At 37.2% G+C, this 12,224-nt stretch overlaps 1 protein-coding gene across 2 annotated transcripts in view; it reads left to right on the plus strand.

The window, feature by feature from the left end:
- Positions 1 to 6,055: 6,055 nt before the first annotated feature.
- LOC308700440 (uncharacterized protein) overlaps positions 6,056 to 12,224 on the plus strand; it is a 32,397-nt gene continuing 26,228 nt past the window's right edge. The window contains exon 1 of one of the 2 annotated variants that reach the window (XM_081382079.1): positions 6,056 to 6,350. The gene's annotated coding sequence lies outside the window, so the exon portion shown is untranslated. Of the gene's footprint in view, positions 6,351 to 8,747; positions 8,795 to 12,224 lie in introns of those variants that run through there. The other variant, XM_081382078.1, reaches the window with a different exon arrangement.

The raw sequence follows: 12,224 nt of genomic DNA on the forward strand, positions 1-12,224 counted from the left end.
CATTTCCGGTTTATGGGAAATGTCTTTTTAGCGCAATTTTCCACTGGACAAATTGCGATTAACTCATGATTTCTGTTCTGTCTGTGCGCACCAATCTTGCACTTCTCTCTACTCCTCAACCAGACCACCTAGAGACTTCGGGTTTTCGGCATTATGTTAAGGAAGGTCTAATCTCGGGAACGCACAAAAAAAATCCAGGAAAAGATTTACTATCTCTTAGTGTTGTGATCCCATGAGGTGAGAAAATTGCGCTAAAACACTCACCGAGTTTTTATTACTTGTTTACTGTACAGTACTACTCAAAGCCTGTAGTCAAAATCTATGATTAGTGACTCCAGTATATATGAACTTGAGACACGGACAACTTTACGTATGACATGAACAAGACTTTATTAACTAGTCTAAACACTTAAACTACTCTAACATACACACACATATATGCATGCATACAGTTTACCAAGGGAAAGAGAGCTGAAGCAGAATACAGGAAAGCAAGAAGTTATAGTATTGTTTGAAATTCAGCAGATCAACTGCCTTGAGCAAACCATCAGTTTAATTCAAACACACCCTTCTTTAAAAGGGGTAAGGATACTTAATGTATCAAATAATGAGACTTAAGTTTGATACTTGCATGTCTCGCCCATTTGATTTAAACTGTCCTGGTGCAATATGTTGAGGCTCCAGTTGATCTTTGCTGATGTTGTCTTGATGAGAGAGAGCCAGTGGGAGTCAGAGGATCTTTGGTGAATGGAAAGACAAGGCCGCAGCCTGGCACAAACTTGGGGGTCCTAGAAGCGTCTAGTTCAGCATCATCTTCACATCAGGAAAGTTCTCAGCAAAGGATCTTGTGATCAGTGATTTTTAAAGCGTGAAGATGTCACACCATCTGGAGGTGTGTGAGCCAATAAGAAGTCTTCCCCTTTGAGGGAAATTTTTACGACCCTTTGTGTTCTAGCAGGGCATTTGAATATGTAATTGAATTGGGTGTTTAAGAAAATAATCTTGAAGATTCTTATAATACTAATGCGTCAAAAAGTTAGCAAAATGTAATGTAAATTAACAAATGGGGGACAAAGATGGGAGTTTATAGAGACTAAACATGATTTTGGTTAACCATAGTATGCAAGTCTTAAACATTAACCCAGAAGAGTTTTAAAAAAAGAGAATGAATACATAGACCAAACCACATCAAAGGAAAATCATGAGATTGGAAAATTAGGTACATAATTATACATTTCTCAAGTGGTTATATATTGAATATATAGGATTAACAGGGTGTATTTCTCCTTCTCAACATTTTGGGGGTTGTAAAAAAAGTCTTATCAGTCTTAATACGTCCTGTAACATGACACCAGGTTCTGCCAGTGTGTTAGCTTCACTTGGGATGTTAGTTTTGGGGAAAGTTTCATAGACCTTTGTTGGGAGAGTGAGTTTGCTGGATTATTTATTAAATATAATGAATAATTTGTGTGTCTGATTGGTCCAGCTGCTACAAATGAAACTAGATTTGAAAGGCAGTGATGCCTGGAATCCCTTTGATCATGAAATAGACTCTAGAGCAGTGGTTCTCAACCTCTCCTGCAGGGACCCCCTGACAGGCCATGTTTCCGTTTTAACCCTGAAATGGCACACCTGATTCAGTTAATTAAAGGCATAATGAGTAGTTGACTAATTGATTAATTGACTAATTCCTACTCTTCCTACTCTAATAACTACTCATTAATTGAATCAGGTGTGCCATTTCAGGGTTAAAACAGAAACATGGCCTGTCAGGGGGTCCCTGCAGGAGAGGTTGAGAACCACTGCTCTAGAGGGTGATTTGAGCCTCTGTGAGACACATTTTCAATAAAAGCCAAGTCATCTTCATTTATATAGCGCTTTTAACAATGTAGATTGTTCCAAAGCGGCTTTACAGAGATACAAGGACAGTTTAAGGCGAGACACTACAGGTGAATAGGGTAAATTTATTAACTAGCAGATATCACCATGAAACTTTCCCAGTTGATTACCTACTTTAAGATGAGAAAAAAATGTATTACAAGTTTCTGTAATTTAATGTTTAAATATGCAAATTAGGCAATATCTAATTAAATATGTGCTAATTTGCATATGTTTTTAAAAACATAAAAATCTGAGTATTGGATAAAGCCAGGTTAAAAAATATTTTTTTCATTGTGTTCACATATTAGATGGGGAAACAATTACTGAGGGATTTATGGATATCTACTTTTGCTAAGGGACTGTTCGTTATTTATTTAAGGGGCCACCGGAGGAGTTTTGAGATCTGTTGTCAAAAAAGACATGACCCTCCCTTCGCCAGCAATAAATTTTTCTATGACCCTCCAAAATGATTGTGAAAAAAGGCATGACCCTCCCCGATAATTTATTGATTAGCCTAATTCTGTACTGGTTTGCGCTTGGCAAAGATGTTCAGATAGCCATTGTTTGTTTGTTTTTTAAACCATAAACTCTTGCTTTCTCATCTGGCTGTAACGATAGACCAAACCTATACGATTCGGTTCGTATCACGATTTTTTATTTTAGATTAGAAAAAAAACATGTTTTCGGTGCTGATGCGGTGTGACGCGTTCAACATGTGGGTGGCGTTGCGAATAAAGCATCTAAAAGCTGTCACAAAGAACCGGCGAAAGTAATGATTATTAATATGTCAAATATAGCTAGGTTTATTAATAAACAAGTGTTTTCTGTGTCGACTGCAAAGATGAAGTTGACGATGCGTCGCGATCTTCTCAGAACGCGCCAGAGAGAAATGCACATTTCATAAGGAGAAAGCAGTCTGTTTTCTTTCGTTATGAATTGTTCTGTTTAAAAGTAGACATTTCAAGCTTTCTATATATTTCTCAGGTCTGTGAGGCAAGTAGCATAGGCTACCTTACGCTGAGTTTCGGTTCATTTATGAGACAAGAGTCCAGTTCACTCGCCCGCGCCTCCGTGTCATGATTATCCATTTTCTACTATATTTAGACTAGCCTACTTCTTATTTATTAAATCCAGATGAAACATTGATTAAAATTAAGATAAAATTAATAAAAAACGAAATTCACTTTAAAGAAAGGCTTTGTGCTTTCTGTTTGAGGTCTCTGTGAAATTTTTAAGTCGCTTCAGAGCAGTCATGTCCGTAATGGAGAACTGTCACGCCCGTAACATTTTTTTTTTTTTTCACATAAATGCGAACGCGAAAAATAAAATAAAAATAATATAATATTTTATGTTCTGTGGAGGCCGATCTTTATTCATCCGGTGGGTATATATCTTCTGGTTGGCACAGTGTAATTTATAGAATTACTAAAAAATATTTTGCCACCTAAAAGTTAAAGAGTTTTTTGTGTCACGTCACATGTGTATTTCCCTCATATTAAATATAAAACGCATGTGTAGACTAATATTTTTCTAATGTCTTGACTCCTTTCAGACGTTTCAAAATATTGGTATTAAATGCATTTTCTGAGAATTTTTATTTTAAGTTTTGACTGCAAATGTCACGTCCATTAACTGGAATCGCCCAATTTTAACGAATTTATCCTCAACTAGTTGTGGTGTAGGTCTATGTATTTTATGTTAACTTAAATAATAGCCTACTAATAGTAATTTAAAGATGTGGTAGCCCTACATCTTACACATCGTGGAAACAAAATAAGAATAGAAACTAAAATATGTATCGCCCTACAGCGCACATTCTATCAGCTGCAGTTCTGGCGCCTCAGTCCCAATACTGTTAAACTCGACGTAGCCTACGTTCACATCACATGTTAATGCAGCGGTAGAGTTACACTCACAGGACACTGTGCACTTAACAAAAGTTCATTATTTGCTCGTTCTTTAAAGCTTTGCCGGGTAAACATTTCTTTGGCATTCTGTTCTGACATGATGCACTTTTTCTAAGAGCGAACTGAAGTGCGCGCGCACTGTCAAACAGCGCCAAACTGGATTTTTGTTGGGTCAGACCCATCTGATATCGAAGGGGGGCTGATAACGCGAGATCAACATGGCGCTAAATGGAAAAAAATAGCACCAAACAAGCCACTTTGAAATGTTGCTGTTTTCATGAATATAAAAGTTGGATGACCCTTCCCTCAACAAAGAATAAAAAGACATGACCCTCCCCTACTTTCCTCCGGTGGCCCCTTCCATAAATACCGAACGGTCCCTAACCATCAGAATATACTGTCAATAGCCTTAAAAAAATTATTTTCACCATGTTTTTTGGAATAAAATGTTATATAAATCAGGCTAGCGATAATATATTTACAAATCCCTCTGTAAATGTCTTCATAATATAACCAGGTACAAGACTGAAAAGTTGGGTGTATGTACAGTAGGTGCTACAAAGTGGAGATTTCGGAATTGGAGTATGAGAGAAAAGTCATTTTGAGAAAACGGGCTTTAAAGATTTATCTCTAATGAGATTGTGATTGAGATTGTGCATTCAGCCCTTTTACTTTCACGACTAGTTGCTGTATTGATGATATAAATATTTGGATGACCAGTCATTTTCTCAAACTCAACACTGATAAAACAGATCTACTTCTTATTGGTTCACCTCAAATTACATCCCGTTTCTGTGTTGACAATGTTAATATTGCTGGAGTTTTGGTTCAACCTTCCACCACTGTCAAAAACCTTGGTATAATCTTTGATTCCTCTCTTTCCTTCCTTCCACACATCTCCTCTCTAAGTCTGCCTTCTTTCACCTTCATAATATCGCGCGTTTGCGTCCATTTCTGAACATCAGTTCGCACACTTAGATATTCCGATCCCGGTCTGTTGACGATCCGTAGGCACAAACTATCATCGTTTGCTGGAAGGGCTTTCTGTACCGCTGCCCCAACTCTGTTCTATTCCCCAACACATCCGCGACCTTTCATCATTACACGATTTCAAAACGCACCTAAAAACACATCTTTTTGCTACTTGTTTCCCTGACCCCTGATTCTATGATCTGATTTTTATGTATATGTATCTCTATCTATTATGTTATCCATCTCAGTTTATTTGTATTGTTTCTATGTCATGCTTATTTGTACTTTATTGTAAAGCGACCTTGAGTTTTCTGAAAGGCACTATATAAAATAAAAGTATTATTATTATTATTATTAATAAGAGATATCTTGAATTGGAATTATTCCTAGTCAAATCTCATTTAAAGATATCTGCAATTTAATTATGGATATCTGAATCTGATTTTTGACTAGGAAGATCTTTCTTTGAAGATAGGAAAAACTTCAATGTTGTTATATTACTGGATTTTAATATGAGATCTTCTGATAAATCCCTCAAAATTGGAACCTCTTCTAAATAATTTACGTATCTGAGAGGTAACTGACAATGTCTCAAAGGTAACAGGCAAAATTGAAATATCTATGGATGATCTTTTAGTTGCACGACTCCAGAGAGACCATGCCAGAGAACTTCATAAAGCTAAGAAAATGGAGAAGAGGAAGAAGAAGGACCCGACTCCCACAGAACGAGCTGACCTATCAAAGCAAACAAATGATGAGGATTCTCAGGCAGATGGAGAGATTGCATAAAAGATTACTTAGTATCGTTAGGGGATTATGTTAGAGAATCAGTTTAAATGTCCTCATTGTGAAATATCCTGTTTACAGGAGAAGTTTGAATCACTTGATACAAACTTGCCCTGTGATAATGTTTTATAGTTTAAATGTCATTTCTTGCAGTGCTAGAAGCATGTTGGAAGCTTGCTTTGCAACCACAGTGTTTGTGGTTTCCTTGAGCTCTCTGAATAGGTTCAGTGGAACAAGAAGAAGAAAGAAAGAGGCCCAGAAGCGGGCTGTGGTTTTAACACCTGCAGGCCAAGCAACGGTCAAAATGTATAATAAGCTTTTAGCGTAGGTGGCACATATGAGATATACACATGTATGTCTATTGCATAATAGCCTTAAAATTATGGAATATTCCAGGCCAGTTATTTTACCTTTTAAATAAATGCTTCTTTGTAAGGGACAGCCCTAAACGCTCAAGACGGCCCCAGTCAAACCATACTGTATAAAAGGTTTTGTTTCCCATTGCTCAGGGCCGCATTTCGAGGTGAAGACCTATACGCATTTCTGTAATTTTTTTCCTCTTTGAATTTATTGTCTTTGTATTATTCTGAAACCTTTTTTTAAGTAAAACAAAACTAATTTTTGGTGATTCGAAAAACTTTTAAAATAAGTCTCAGAGTGATTTTTTTCCCCTAGAGGTATCTTTACTTTGTTGTAGTTTAGATATTAATCCTAAGCAAAAGCCCAGTGCAACGGACCCATGACTGAACTGGATCGGACACCGCCGAGGACCCTGAAACCATTTATAGCATCTTTAACCGGCAGGTAAGGACAGTCTCCGATTGTAATAGGTTATTATGGGAATGATGTAGGACTCAGATGTTACAGCGGTATATAAACACAACAATGGAGATATCTTGACATTCTGACTAGTCAAAACTCATTTTTAGATATCTTAAACGTACATGCAAATCATGATGCAAACCTTTGCTAAGCCCCACCTTAAACATTTTATTAACCAATCCTACCTTGGAAACTGTTGTCTTCCACCATTTTGTCTAGGTAAAGTTGCATAATAAAGGTCCTGCGTCTTTGGGTCATTTAAATCTGCTTTATACAGAAGTACTTCAAAAGTATGAAATCTAGGGCATATGTAAAAGTGACATAAAATGCAGAAAAGACTCAAGAAGGTTTTTGTCCAATTCTAATGATGTTGAGATGTGCATGCTGTGGATTAAACTGTGTTAGCCTTTATTCCCAAAACGAACACATTTAAAATCAGTAAGCATTTGTAGTGGCCTCATGTCTGGTGCAACATTTGCTATAATTTTAAAATAACTTTATAGCCTATATTTTATAAATTCTTATCTTTTTTAAATCAGCCTTCAAAAGTATGAAATCTAGGGCATATGTAAAAGTGACATATAAAATGCAGAAAAGACTCAAGAAGGTTTTTGTCCAATTCTAATGATGTTGAGATGTGCATGCTGTGGATTAAACTGTGTTAGCCTTTATTCCCAAAACGAACACATTTAAAATCAGTAAGCATTTGTAGTGGCCTCATGTCTGGTGCAACATTTGCTATAATTTTAAAATAACTTTATAGCCTATATTTTATAAATTCTTATCTTTTTTAAATCAGCCTTCACCTTTTCTAATTGGGTCTGCCTTGATTCTGGAGCATTATTCTTGTCCATCACACGTTTATTTGTACTATTTTCCATGTATTTGGTGTATAATTCCATTGTTCTTCACTCGTCGTTTCAAAATATTTAATAAATAAATTTAGGCGAGGAGTTTGCGATTCTCTTACATATCTCAAAGGTGCTGAGTAAATCTCTTCTCAGGTCACACAACAGCAAATTCGACTAGGAGCAGGTACAATTCAGATATCTTAAAATATAATTGTGACTAGTCGAAACTGAATTAGATATAATTACCTTTGCGTATGTGTGACTCATCAATTGAATATATTGCAGGGAATTATTTGAATTTTGAAAGATATTATGAACCTACAAATACACTTCCAGATACATACACACGCACACACTTACACAGAGGCCCGAAGTGCAGAAGACGGAAAGGACGGAAGAATGCCCATATATGGGGAACAATGTCGACACCAGAAGCCCTCTTGACTGAGGCAATAGAAGGTTGAGGTCACATGATTTAGTTCCTCTGGAAAAAAAAACAAGAAATTGCATAGGAACGATGTAACCCAGTTCTGCTTCTTGACTGTTAGTTGTTGCATTTTTGATTTTGATGTCGTATGCATCCCTGGGGAGAAATTAGCTCTCTTCCAGCACAGTTTATTAACAGAAATTCTTTTTGCTTAAATTGCTCTGCTCTATTATCTTGAATAGCTCGAATGAGGACTAGTTATTTTTTATATCTATTGCTTGAACTGCTTTACAAGGTAAATAGCCTGTGTAATTTTCCACTCATACAGGACTGCCCTGTTGAGATTGGATAAGCTTAAGTATTATAACCTGTAACCTTTTGAATATTTGCTACAAATATTAATCATTGTGTAACCAGTATTTTTTATCTTTTGTTCAAATACATTTTTATTTTATAAAGACAAATACTGTGGAGTCAGGCCCTGACCAGGGGGTTAGTTACCATTTAAAGTTAATTCTTCCCATACCTTGATACCAGATATCTTAAATGGAGTTTTGACTAGTCAAAATGTATTTAAAGATATCTCAAATCAGATTTCTTACTAGTGCAATTATAATTGCAGATAGTCTAATTCTAGTCTAATTCTGACTAGTCAAATTATAATTATGACTAGTCAAAATTCATGTATGACTATCCAAAATATATTTATGGATAGTCAAAACATAGTTTTATATGCTAAAATGGCTTGCCATAATAATGCCTAGTGCAAAATCTTTAATTAAAATTTCTACTAGTCAAAACTCATTTGAACATATCCGGAAATATTTTCCAATGGTAGAATATGACTCAAACTAGCATTGTAGATATCTTCAATGCATATTATGACTAGTCATAATCATAATCACATTGTAGATGTTAATTCCAATTACGATTAGTCAAAATTGGAATTAAGATATTTGGAATTTGAATTCTGACTAGTCAAAACTAAATTACGACTAGTACAGCCAGAGGTATTTAATGCTAACACGGCTTGCCATAGGCGCGTTTCCGATCATCTACAGTTGGCGGCCGATGACGTCACCGCTCGCTCGTGCCGTCTCTTCCCTCATTGAGTTTCGAGTCTTCTGAGATGAGGGCAGCAGTTCACGGTATTTATCATATTTACACCATCACACACACTTTATACAGTTTGATTAAGTGACAGACTCATTTCTGTATTGTTTTCATCGATCACTGCGATACTTGTGCGTCTTTTCTGGCGTCTTCCTTCTGAAATAAACATTTAGTGCAGCAGCAGCGAGCATGAGGAGAATATGTTGAGTTCATTCAGACCTGAGCGAGTTTGTGTTCGTTTGTGTGATTGTCTCGATGTTTGGAGTGAGAACTGTTACTGAATGTAAAGTTAAAGTTTGAGATCTGTGAAGGGAATTAATTTGAAGTGTCATACTGGAACAGATTCTGCTAAATGCTTTACACTGAGCCTATGATGAACCACGCGAGACATTAAAGCAAGCAATAGGCTACTAATAAATATGAATAGCGTTTTACTCTTGGAACAATAGTGGGGGAGAGCTGGGACAGTTGAAACACTTTTCAGATAAACGTCGTTTTCTAAGGAGGTAGCCTACAGATAGTGTTTTTGTGTGTGTGTGTGTGTGTGTGTGTGTTTTTTATATGCGTTATTCTGTACAAATATAGAATGATGCAGTCACAACAAACATCAGTTTTACGAGTGCCCTTGAATGCACCGCTAAAGCCAGCGCGCACACACTACCAGGGACGTGGGAACTATATTGTGAGGGGGGGGGCGGCGTTCCCATGGTGACGCGTCATTGCTTGTCACGTGACACACCGCAGCAGCAACAGCGCTGAATGAATGATGAACTTCCTTTATGTCATTTTTCCTTTTTTATTCAGAATATTTACAAATGTGTTAGCTATGGCATGAAATATCTGATATTCCGATTGTCAAATACATGCAAGTGGAAGTATATTGTTGTTTAAACACCTTTATAACGATCGCGTTAGTTGAGCTGTATGCGCGATGGGCGCCGCCGTGTTAGTTTGTGCCGCAGACGCAGGTCAGAGAATCGGATCTGTTGGATTTACAACCTCTATGTTTACAACACGTGAATTCATCCACTTCTCCCGAAATACTTAAAAGTAAGTGGCTGGTGAACTGGGAATAGAATAGAGTAAACATTGAAGTTACTTACACAATGTGTATCTGATATGAATAAAACGTGTCGAATTATAATGGAAAGGATTATTATTACCTCTTCCATAGACATCAGTGTGTATTTTACAAACTCTAAATGTATTGTTTTTTTAGTACTTACGTAGGCATATCGTATTGTATCGATATCGAGATATCTGGCATGAAAATCGAGATATGAAATTTTGTCCATATCGTTCAGCCCTAGTTTCCACTGTCAAAAGTTATGATTGGTACCAAAATGCCGTACCGTACCAATTTTTAGGTACCCTTCCGTCACAGTGGTACGGTACTAAAGGGTGGAGCTAGACTCACTGCAGAATGTTGATTGGTTGGCAGAGTATCGTCACTTGCGCGTGCTACAAGGTGAATGACAACATTAGAAGTAGCATGTTTTTATATAGGCTATAGTGGAAATATAATACTACTGTTATTGTGTCATGAAATGTAGTTTTAAGAGTTTTTCAGGTGAGAATGTAGTTGTTTAAAGCTCAAATATGTAGTTCATTTATAAATATTTATGAAAATTTGATCCAGGTTATGAGATCCATTCCAGCCGATCACCGGTTGGCGCTCATGCTCATGTACCTCGCCTGGAACAGCCTTTCCTCAGCTAGTCGTTCTGACGTTTGCCACTGACTCTGACGTCTCTGTATAATTCGTCTTGTGTAGACCTAACGGCGATCTTTGGTCTCGTGAATCTATAATTCGTTCCCTAACCAATCGTTTTGGCTGAGGGCTAAGTGAAGTTTCATATATTTAGGCTATTTAACTTTACCGTTGTAACGTTAGACTAGAGCTCTGAATTTGTATTTGACTGAATTGTTTGCTTTATTTCTTATTGTATAGCTTCTTGTACCTTTTACTTGTACTTTTTGTGCTAAAACTGAAATTAGGGTTGAGTTTTCTATTTTTTTAAAAAGATTATCACTGTAATGTTGTTTATTGCAACATTTGTACAAATGCACATATTGCCTGGAATAACAGAGGTGTGTTTTTTATTTTGTTTTGTTATAAATAGGCTAATGCTATACAGTGAATATAATCAATACGCATTGCTTGAACCACTTTTGTGTGCCTATAATGTTTAAAACTTATTTAAATGAAAACGAAAAGAGGCAGAGTGGTGTTTTATAACACATTTCATTTTATTGTTGCCTAAAATGTACAAAGAAAGCCAGAGTAGCAGAGAGAGCTGAGTGATGCAGAATTACCGGACTCGCGTCCTCTGGAGTCATTCTCCTGATTTGGACTTGGCAAGTCCGAACTTTGCGTACTTGGTATTGAGAAAATGCCTAATGTCGGTGCTTGTGACAAACAGGTCGAGAAGCAAGAACAAGATCTGCTGTATTTCATCCATTGTTGTTTACTATTGCTTTCTTATTCGCACAAAAATGTCGATCGCTTCTTTCCGGCAAACACCACGCCTATCAAGTAAGGGTACTGTTGGCGGTGGAAACGCTAGCCGGATCATGGTTTACCAAACTGTACTATACCGTACCGCTCAGTGGAAACGAGCCATAATAGGCTATTTTGACGAAGACAGTCAAATCCGTTTACAATTCATTTTCTTACATTTTGTCCTTGAGTCATATTGCGTGTTTGCTAGTTGAATAGCCTGTTATTATGAAGAAAATGAGTTTTCCTATGACCAGGTTTAACACTTGTTTCAACCGTCCCGACAGTGCCTCCTGCCAGTTAAACCTGTTTTGCCCTTAAACTAAAAAACTGATATTACACAATTAAGAATGTGCTGTAGTTAGGGATGGGTACCGACACCCGGTATTAAACGGGCCCCGGTGCTGAATTAAAAAAGATAGCTGGATCTATAAGCTCGGACGTTATCGGTTCTGCTGTCGGTACTGGAGAAATTAAGAAAGTACACGTGCTATTATTATTGCTATTAAAAATTATCTTGCAAATTTAATCTCGACAGCCATTTCTATATATAATAATATATATTTATAAAAGAGATAAATAATAGATAATATAAGAGATAGATAATATCCCGCCAACCCTAAGAATGCTCGTACCTGGGTCTTGGTTTCGGGCCTCGGAACTGAGCGGATTGCCTCGACTTTTTTGTCTTGCGTGCCTTTGGTAAGATCTAGCGTTGAGATGTACTGGGCCCTCCCCAACCGGTCCAGTAGCTCAGAAACCAGAAACCTCATTGAGGCGACGGAAGTCATTGCAGAAGCTGAGGGTGCCGTTAGGCTTTGGGACCATCACGACTGGGCTGGACCACGGGCTGCATGAAGGTTCTATCACCCCTAACTTCAACATCTGTTGTACTTCCTCCTTAATAGCCTGCCGATAAGCCTCAGGGACCCGGTAGGGCCACTGCCTGATGATGACTCCTAGAG

The sequence above is a fragment of the Scardinius erythrophthalmus genome, assembly GCF_964197995.2.
Source record: "Scardinius erythrophthalmus genome assembly, chromosome: 1".
Lineage (NCBI taxonomy): Eukaryota > Metazoa > Chordata > Actinopteri > Cypriniformes > Leuciscidae > Scardinius > Scardinius erythrophthalmus.